General features: G+C 44.5%; 1 non-coding gene across 1 annotated transcript; it reads left to right on the top strand.

The window, feature by feature from the left end:
- Positions 1-2161: 2161 nt before the first annotated feature.
- On the top strand, positions 2162-2266 carry LOC119469375. Its single transcript, XR_005198166.1, has one exon. It is a non-coding gene; the product is annotated as a U6 spliceosomal RNA (small nuclear RNA).
- Positions 2267-9967: the final 7701 nt, after the last annotated feature.

Genomic DNA, 9967 nt, shown 5'->3' with positions numbered 1-9967 from the left:
AAGAGAGTCACATGGTGATAAGACAGAATCAATAATAGGATGTAGCCCTTTAATGCCACCAGAAATCCAGAGAGAGAAATAAGCCAGGGTTTTATTCAGTACCAGAGTGATCTCCATCCAGGGTCTGCTTGAAGCCCCAGTCCCTCTCTGACACCATGAGATTCCCTTGACTACCTGTCAGCCTCCTGGTGACTCCCGTGGAAACATCTCAGCTGTAGACAGCAATCTTCCTCTCGCACTGCAGCTTCAAGATGATCTGGTATTCTGCTGGGAAATTTTGCATGGTGTTCTCAAACCAGTATTTACCATCCCAGTAATGGGACCACCTTTTGCGATTGTCTGCCCCAAAACCAAACAAGGATACCTGGGAGATGGCATAAGACAAGAGATGGTGGTGGGGTAGCAGGCTGGATCCTGCCGTGCCCCCATGCACATGGATCATGCCTTCAGCACCACTCACTCAACCCCTAATGTGCCAGGCTTCCTCTTGGAGCTGGGAGGAGAGTGGAGTTCACCTTCTCCAGGGAAGACAGACTCTAAATACTATACTCATAGTGACCCCAGAGCCCAGAAAAGAGAGCATCAACTAGTTGATGGGAAGAGAGGATTGCCCTGGGAGACAAGGGAAGGACATTCCAGGCAGAGGGAGCAGGGTGTGAGAAGGTTTGGGGCAACTGTGTGTCTGGGGAACCCCAAGAAGCCCAGTGTGGAAGTCTGGGAGAGAGGAGAGAGGTCAGATCATGCAGGGTGTTGGAAGCCAGGCAGAAAATTTGAGATTTAATAGGAAGTCCCTGGGAAGACAGAAACATTGAGTGGCAGAGGAGTGAATGTCTGTGAGTTGCAGGAGGTATCTTACCTGGTCACAGGTATGCAAGGCATAGAACAGAGCCACAAACCCCAAGAACAGATACTGACCGTAGTTCTCCATCCAACTTTCCTGGATATACCTGAGGAAGCAGAGGCTGATCACCACGAAGAGAGAGAAGGGGGCTGACCTGAAGCCTGTCCCGTGGCTACTCACTGTCATGTTGTCCTACCACTTTCCCCTTTCCTTCCTGAGGCCCTCATCTTATCTTTGCTGTGTTTGGTTCCACCAGGAACCTGGACCATCTGAAATCCAAAAAGAAATCGAGGTTTGGGATTATTTCAGAGTCATCTGACAAACAGCATTCAAGCTTAAGTAAGCCTTGGGGGTGCCCCAGTATCCAGCCAGGATCTCTTTGGAGTCGCCTCTGTCACCCCCTACGGTAACCTCCCTCCTGACGTACCCAGGGTTTCTTTGCTTCCACATGCTTGTCTGTTTATGCAGTATACTTATGAACCACTCCAGACCAGATGAAGTCAATGGAAGCAGCAGCAGTTGTGTACCAGGGTCCTGAGGGCTGGCAATCCCAGGGTACGTAATACGCATGGTGGTCCTGTTCCCCACATCTGCCTCAAAGCGTAGGACAGGGGCCTGGTTCATCCTGAAAAGGAAGGAAGGATGGTCATTTAGAGGAGGAAGAGGCTTCAGCTTGGCCTTAGTCTCCACCCCCACCCTGCACCCACCTGAGGACCATGTCATGTTGGTTAATCCTGAAGCCGAGGCCAGAGCCCCGTAGAGACGTTGAATTTGCCACCACTGCACAGATCCAGCAGTTGGACACCACACGGCCCAGTAGGCATGGGGGAGGTACTTTAATGAGCTGCTGCTGCTTATTCTCAGCCTCCTTCTCTGACTTGACTCCCTCAAGTCCTTAGAAGCATAGGACGGAGGAATTTAGAGGCCTAACCCTGGGGCCATGATGGAGAGATGGCTAGGACCTAGGGTTGGGGCAGAGACTGGACAAAGACCAACTTTGTGCACTGACCAGCCACAGTATCAAAGCATCATTGGACACAGGATCTTGTGGCCTCTGTAGGGGTTCAACAGTGCTGTCGAAGCGTCTGTCAAACCAGTCAGGCTCGCCAGGCATGTGGAGGCAGGCAGAGCACATCTGGACCTCAGATGAGTAGTTGCATTTTCTGGAAAAGTTGCTGGGACAGTGGCAAATTCCCAGGTGTATTTTGGCCATATCACAGAGGTAAATTCCCAGGTGTATTTTGGCCATATCACAGAGGTTGTTCTGGCTGGAGTGCTGGTGTAGGAAGGAGGTGATCAGCTACAATGAAAACACATAGTGTGCCCACTTCAGCAGCACATATACTAAAATTGGAACGATACAGAGAAGATTAGCATGCTCAAGTGGGAGATGATGATGATGGGAGAGAGAGAAGGACAGCATTACCCAGAACGCCATGGAGGACCAGAGTGCCACAGCCAGGACTCCCGAGTTGGCTGGGGAGGCTACAGCTCCGACAAGAGGATGAGCGAGGGACAGGGGCTGCCTCGTCCCCCAGATGTGACTCGGGGGACCATGGCCAAAGAGAGGAGGAAGGGGCAGGGCAGGGTATGGCTGACGGGGCCATGATGGACAGGGATCAAAAGAGGTGGCAAGGTGGTGAGAGAAGTATGTCCGGTCTCACTCCAGGTCTGGCCACATGATGAAACAGGGAGGAATGTTTCATTCTGGGGTGTGCTGTGTCCGGCGCTGCACGAGGGTTCAAAGACCTAAGAGGGAATGGCAGGGGATAAAGAAAGACATACAGACAAACATATATAAAGCTGGGCCAGGCGATCCGAAAAGCTGATGGTGTCAGTCTCTTTGGCCCTCACCTGCCTCAGAGCACTTTATTTTTATATGTTTACAAAGTACATAGCAGAGGGAGGGTGTAGTTACTTAGAACAGTCTGTGGTTATAATTCTCATATTTTAATTAACATACTTCAGTTAACAACTACCTTGCAGTAAGGTTAGTGAGAGCTGGTTATCTTTTTCTAGGCCTCTCTGCTCTTCTCCGAGACACACACATTCCCCTATTATAGTTTCGCTTCTCTGGAGTTCACCCAAAGTTCACAGCAGCCTTGCCGCTGATTCCCCCAGAGCGGGTGGGCTACTCTGGCTCTCTACACCTCCCCCTTAACTGTAAATACAAACATAACAAAAATTGGCACAGCATAAATCATTACTGTTATTAATATGTAAGGTGTAGTACATTGAACAGCCTACACAGGAATTTTATGTTTAAGTTGTATTTAATAGCAGGCATCACCTTCACAGTGAAGGCAAGTTAGATTTATAGTATTGTTGGGTAGCGTTCAGAGCCTCAGGAGGGATTGCTGGCTGGGCACATCTCTGATGTTTGTTGGCCTTGCTGTGACTGTGTTTGTCTTAGGTCATTCTCCTCTGAGGATCTTACCCGTCATTGACTATTCAATTATTTATTTAGGTCCGGTATTACAATCAACATCATTTTTAGAGACTTAATGGTTTTGTAAATAATATTAGACCACAAGTCACTGAAGAGCATATGTACCCACATTCCTTATTTCAGCTTCAGTCTGTAACTTTTGTTAGGACTGATATTCTGTGTGTCTTTGTTTTGTACAAACACCTTTAATTTTAATACCTATTTTACTGTCTGTAATTTTAAATAATGCAGTTTAGCTTGTAAGTTTTTACTGTTTAGATTTCTGCAAATATGGACTGTTGCATATAACAAAAACAGAATAATTACACAGATAACAAGTATCATAAACAGCCAGAAGGCATGTCTCAGAATTTCAAAAGGATTAAGTCCCTGTAATTGACCCAATATCTTTTTTTGCTATTTTTGTAGGGTCCTTTATATCAAAGTGAGCTTGTTGTATTTTATCAATTTTCTGATGTAATTTTTTTTTTTTAAAGATGGGGTTTTACCATGTTGGTCAGGCTGGTCTTGAACCCCAGACCTCAGGTGATCCACCTGCCTTGGCCTCCAAAGTGCTTGGATTACAGGCGTGAGCCACCACGCCCAGCCTTCTGATGTAATTTAATTCACTAGTTAAATTATAACGACCTTGAGCTCCACGAAGTTGTTTTTTAACTGTTTTTCAATTCTATTTTGTATAATTTCAAATTACAGGGGTCACACAGATAGCAATGTAATTACTGTGACATCTAAGTCTTTGTCTTAATCTTATCGTCTCCAGTTTATTTTTTATAAACACAGTGACTGCCTCAAGAGCTGCCAGTCTGGCCTCTAACCTCCGATCAATATTCTCCTGAATGGCCATAAATTGAGAAACATTTGATGTTAATTGATTTACATAATGAGCTGTTTGAGTAGTTTGAGACAGTGAAATAGCAGTATCTGTAGAACTGGCAATAATTTGTATCAATGTTACAATACCAAAAATCAATAATCTCAGTGCTCTTTTACTTGGCAACAACATTTTTTTCATGTGTTGCAACACTGCCAAACCCCTATTCTCATACCACTCTTTTGTTAAATTGACAGGAATCATCACATATACAGGCTGCTTTAACAGTAGCAGACTTTGTTCCTTATTATAAGTAGATACACAAGAAATAAGATTACGGTTTATAAAAGACACATAAAATTTCCCTCCATATTGGGTTACATTGACCTCCCCTGTTACAATTACATAAGGGAACACAAGCTTTTAGTCCATACATGTCATTTGTAAATATGCTGGAAAAATCGACATAGTCCATGGCAGCGACCAGATGCCACAGTTCCTTTTGCAAAGTCCCATGGTTTGTTGTTAGAACATTACTGAGGAACGCTCTGAATGACATGTCTTCTGGGTACCCAGCACGATTAACTGTATTGTGAGACCGCTCACACATTGTCCAGTTTTTAGAAAGATTATGCCTTACAGGGAGCACACTAGCACAGAAAGTAGCACACCACTAAGCACACACTAGCACACGCTAGCACACCACTCCAGAAAGCCTTTAAATTTTATCCCAGTCTTACAGTGGCGATATTTCATGGGAGGTGTATACCTGAAATGTCACGTGTGTTGTTTGGAAATCCCCATTTACTAATCTCGGACTGGTAAAGAAAAAGGTTCCAAGGTCCTGAAAGATTGGCTATCCTAATAGTGGCTGCTGTCATTTTATCTTTTTGTTTAGTCTTTATACAACCTGTTTGCTCCATCATGGAGACACATAAAGGAGGGTCAGTGGTCCATCCAGTGTAATTATAATTTTCATAATAGGAGGAGTGCTCTGGAGCTCCAGCTGTTCCTCCAAGTATCTGTGTGTCATTTACTAACACGGGAACTGATTTACTTGCCCAGGTCACCGGCTGTAAAACTAAGGGCTCTGGGACAAATGCCCAGTACACCTCTGCTCCCTCATAGCACACCTGGCATGCTATAATTGTCATCATAGCCACGAACATAATTTCAGGAGTCATCTGGGGGCCTCGGCCAGTGATTATCGCTGCAGCTCGCTGAGTCAGTTGTTTGATCTGTCCCCAGATTGTTGGCGAGACTCATCGTTTTGTGGGTTTTTTTCCTCGGTCCCCTCTTTTTCTCTTTTAGTTTTAGCCTCCTTGAGGGTATCACCAATTCCTGCTGGTCCATGGCTGTGCCGAACGCAGTAGACACAACTGGACAACTGGCTCCTTCTGGAAAAACACAAACATAACATCATAGTAGGATCTGGTCCTTTCCAACGTCCTGTTTGGAGGTCCTTCCATAGGACCCAAGCCTTAGGTATTTCCCTGGTGGCAAAGTGCCTATCTGCGGGAGAATGCCCAGATTCATCACAGTTTAAAAAATTAAGGGTATACAGTGCAAGAGAAGCTCGGGTTAGCCGGAGTTCCTCTATAATTTTCTCTCTCTTCTTTTTCAGTTTGAGTTTTGAGAGTGCAGAGAGTGCGCTCAACAATAGCTTGACCTGTGGGATTATATGGAATGCCTGTAGTATGTACAGAAGTAAAAGTTGCACAAAATTGAGTGAAAGTAGCAGAAGTATAGGCAGGACCATTATCTGTTTTAAGACAAAGAGGCAGACCAAGGGTAGCAAAGGCGGCAAGGCAAAAATTAATTACATGTTTGGCCGCTTCCCCTGAGAGCAGTTGGGTGAAAATGAAACCAGAGTTAAGTATCCACCAGCACATGTAAATATTGCAAACGGCCAAAAGGGGGCAAATGAGTAACATCCATTTGTCACAAGGCGTTCGGCTGAAGACCTCTGGGATTTACAGCTGAGTTTTGAACTGGGAGGAAAGTTTGGCAGGCAGAGCAAGTTTCAACAAGCTCTCTGGTAAGTGAAAACCGTTTGTACAGAGCACTAGCGTTTTGATGAAATGTTGTATGGGAGTCTTGTGTCTGGGAAATAAGTGAGCCCACTAGACGGGGGCAGACAAGACTGTCCACAGTTGCATTGCCTTCTGTCAGAGGACCTGGGCGATCCGAGTGTGATCTGATACGTCCAATAAATAGAGGATACTTTCGCTGGTGGAGCATGCGCCGTAGAATTGTAAACATTTGAAAAATCTCTTTTGAGGCAGACGCAGTGAGAGTCGTTGCTAAATGTTGAATGGCTCCCACCATGTACTTGCTGTCTGAGTAGATATTAACTGCCTGTGAGTGATCTCTGAGAACCATATAAACAGTATAAAGCTCTACTCGCGGAGCAGAAGTAAATGGGGTGGCCTCCACCTGAGAGCTGCTTGCCGTAAGCGGCTTTTTTTGAACAGCTGTCCTCAGTAAACACTAATTGAGCTAAAGGAACCGGCTGTGTTTGGACGATTTTAGGAAAAATGAATGGATGTTGTTGTGTAAATGAAAGTATTTTAGAGGAAGGATAATGACATACTATCTGTCCTGTAAAATTTGCAAAGACTAGTCCCCAGTCTCCAGCAAATTGTCACAGTCAGGATTGTTGAGTGGTGTTATATGGCACAATGACTGTATTGGGGTCTCGACCAAAGATCTGATAGCATCGTTCTCTACCCTTAGCTATTAGAGATGAAACTGCTGAATAGTAAGGTGTTAAAGACTTAGGTGGGTTTGAGCCAAATATAACCACGCCTCAGGGGAGTCTTTTTGCCACAGCACTGTAGTGGGTGTATGAGCAGTCTGTAAGATAATTAGATCTAAGGAAGTTGTGGGTTAATGCGAGTTAACTGAGCCTAAGCTGTGGCTTCTTTCACCTGTTTAAGAACTAATGTTGCTAGTTCAGTTAAAGTTCTAGAGGAGGTGGGGTCAGGATCACCTGGCAAAATTGTAAAAAGTGGTGGTAATTGGCCAGCAATTTTAGCATAGGGCAAAGCCAACTAATGTCTCCAAGGAGTTTTTGAAAATCATTTAAAGCATGTAAACAGTGCCAGTGAATTTGCAGCCTCTGAGGACGAATAGTGTGACCAGAAATGATTGTTCCTAGATACTTAAAAGGAGCCAATTTTTACACTTTTTTTGGTACCACCATCAGACCAGACTAAGGGCCAAGTCCAAGTCCCCAGAAATTTGTCTTAAAGTTTTTTCAGATGAATGTGCCACAAGAATATCATCTATATAATGAATGATATATGCTGATTTATATTTTTGTCTAGTAGATTTTAAAGTAACTGTTACAAAGGACTGACAGAGTTGGGCTGTAGCCATTTCTTGAGGAAGTGCTTGTCAACAATATTGTTTAACAGGTGCTTGAAAATTTGGGGAAGGTACCAAGAATGCAAAATATTCCTGGTCGTCTGGATATAAGGGGATGGTAAAAAAGGCATCTTTAAGATCCAGAACCAAAAGATGATAATCTAATGGAATAGCAGTTGGAGTGAGTAAACCTGGTGGCAGAGCACCCGTAGGCTGCATTGTGACATTAATGGATCGCAAATCTTGCAATAATCTCCATTTGTCTGGACTAAAATTTCACCTGTGTAATTAGTATTTATAACTCCAGGTAGTACTAAAAAATCTTTTGAAGTAAGACCACTATGCCCAACAACCAGCCCCCACAGTTTCAGGGGCAGTGGCCTCTATCACTGCCCTGCGCTCCCAAGTAAAATGTCCCTTTTTGCCCCACTGGAAACAAGTTCTAGATTTATTTTTAGGACATTGTCCTGGAGGTTTACCCTGAAGAGTGGAGGCTAAAGTCAATTTTTGGACATATGCCAAACCAACATCTGCACAAAGGCGAATGAAGTCATTTAGAGTAGCCTTAGTCTTGTAAGGTTGCAAAATGGCTTGGCATGTTTTGTTGGCATTTTTAAAAGCCATTTGCTTTCCTAACACATTGTTGGTTTTTGGGTCAGCTATAAGCCATCCTACTGCCTGAAGCAGGTGGGCAATGAAGTCTGCATATGGTTCCTCTGGTCCCTGGACAATTTTACTAAATTTTGGGGACTTCACCTTTGGTTGGAAGAGACCTTCAAGTCTGTGCAGTACAAATATTTATTTGTCGATAAGCCTTTAAAGGATAGCCAAACTGATTTTGTAAGGGCTCAAAGTTTTTATTACTCACTAAATATCCCTAGATATATTCACATCATGAGCTGTATTGTGCTCAGCCTGCTGACTACATCTATCATGGTAATCATATTCCCATCTTAGATAATCTCTTGGATCCAAGCATGCTTTTGCAAGGTTATACCAATCCTTAGGGGCCAAGGCATCATGGGCCAAGGCGTCCAAGAGAGTTATCACAAATGAGGAAGTAGGTCCATACGAGGCTGAAGCTGTTTTTAAATCTCTGTGTAATTTAAAAGACAAAGGATCATGCTGTCTCAGCATCTGTCCTGGATTATTAGGGTCTGGACATACTAGCATGGGGCAAACCTGAAACCCCTCCACATCCTCTCCTCGTGCCATCGCCCCACTTAAGCAGCCTGCAGGGGGGAGATCTTAAAACGAGTTATATTATGTTCCTTGCATTTTTCTGGTATGAGCTCCCTGGGCTTTGGGTCAGTAAAATTAAGAGCTGCAAACCTTTGAGGCCAACGGTCCTGCTTCTCTCTAGTTATTTCATCCTCTAATTTTTGTTGATACTTTGGGGGCAGAGGGTCTTCTGAGCTGTCTCCATCACCCTCCTTCCCAAAAGAGGAGGCAGTTTCAAGTAAGACTTGGGGTGGCAGAGAGAAGTCCATAGGTGGGGCAGAAGGCTTGGCCGCCTGGGCATCTTCACTTAACTCCTGGCCTTTAGGAGATGCCAAGATAGCCTGAACTCCCCTCAGTGTGTTAGAAAGAGCAGTAATACAATTCTGTTGGTCTGAATATCCTGAGGTTAAATGATAATAAAATATTGTACCAGGCGTGGTGGCTCACACCTGCAATCCAAGTACTTTGGAGGCCAAGGTGGGCGGATCACCTGAGGTCGGGAATTCAAGACCAGCCTGACCAACATGGTGAAACCCCGTCTTAAAAAAAAAAAAAAAAAAGTCAGACGCGGTGGTTCACACCTGTAATCCCAGCACTTTGGGAGGCCGAGGCGGGTGGATCACGAGGTCAAGAGATCGAGACCATCCTGGTCAACACGGTAAAACCCCGTCTCTACTAAAAATACAAAAAATTAGCTGGGCATGGTGGCGTGTGCCTGTAATCCCAGCTACTCAGGAGGCTGAGGCAGGAGAATTGCCTGAACCCAAGAGACGGAGGTTGCAGTGAGCCGAGATCGCGCCATTGCACTCCAGCCTGGGTAATGAGCAAAACTCTGTCAAAAAAAAAATCTGCTGCACAAAGTGTAGAAAATTTTCTAGGTGCTCTTTATGTACACAACGTCTTTTACCCTTAAGGAGGGCAAGCAGCATTTTCACATACAAAGAACTATCACTAGACAAAGAATTGCCCATGCTTAACGCAATTATTACATGCAAATTAAGGGGTGAATTATGCAGAAATTTCCCAGGCACAACAATCCTCCTGCCTCAGCCTGGCAACATGCTGGGATTACAGGTGTGAGCCACCATGCCCAGTCAAGAGTCCGATTTTTTTATTCTTTGTTAATTACAGCAGTTGAATTCTTGGTCTTAATCAACAGATTGGTAAACTTCAGAGGAAAACAATTCACTGGCTAAATATTTAGTAGTTTACAGGATGATGCAAAAACTGGAGAACGAGGCTCAATCCATCATCATGAGAGGCAAAACATGGCCAA

This window comes from Cebus imitator, unplaced genomic scaffold (assembly GCF_001604975.1).
Source record: "Cebus imitator isolate Cc_AM_T3 unplaced genomic scaffold, Cebus_imitator-1.0 Scaffold18, whole genome shotgun sequence".
NCBI lineage: Eukaryota > Metazoa > Chordata > Mammalia > Primates > Cebidae > Cebus > Cebus imitator.
Note: the sequence above shows the minus strand (reverse complement) of the source record. Positions and strands in the feature narration are given on the sequence as shown.